We start from the raw sequence: 361 nt of genomic DNA, 5'->3' as shown, positions 1-361 counted from the left end.
TCCACAGTCTTTTCCATTAATAAAATGGGAAATATAGGGGGGGGCTGGGTGGGGATGCAAAATCTCATGCAGCTCATTCTCTAGAGTAGTTCCACGTGTTGACTCATCCCTGGGTAGCCTCTCACTTAGGGTGGCTTGCTTTTAGGACACCTGGCTTCAAGCATCTACACCCCGTTTCCTAGCAGTGACCAACAAACAAGCAGTCAAAAACTGAGCTATTCAAAAGTAAATATCAGTTTGCTGATGTTGGCTCTAGTCTCCCTGGAGGCATTCAATTAGCAGGATTTGGCCTTCTTTGTATTGCACTGTATTCACTGACCACAACACTGTGATGGTTTTGGGGGGGGGGGGGGGGGGGGGG

At 48.5% G+C, this 361-nt stretch overlaps 1 protein-coding gene across 3 annotated transcripts in view; it reads left to right on the top strand.

The window, feature by feature from the left end:
* Positions 1-361, top strand: part of ATP1B4 (ATPase Na+/K+ transporting family member beta 4) — a 42,869-nt gene that overhangs the window by 41,305 nt on the left and 1,203 nt on the right. The window lies entirely within an intron of this gene.

This window comes from Gavialis gangeticus, unplaced genomic scaffold, assembly GCF_001723915.1.
Source record: "Gavialis gangeticus isolate Ggan-Ray unplaced genomic scaffold, GavGan_comp1, whole genome shotgun sequence".
Classification (NCBI taxonomy): domain Eukaryota; kingdom Metazoa; phylum Chordata; order Crocodylia; family Gavialidae; genus Gavialis; species Gavialis gangeticus.
The sequence above is the reverse complement of the archived record's forward strand: the minus strand, read 5'-3'. Positions and strand labels throughout refer to the sequence as shown.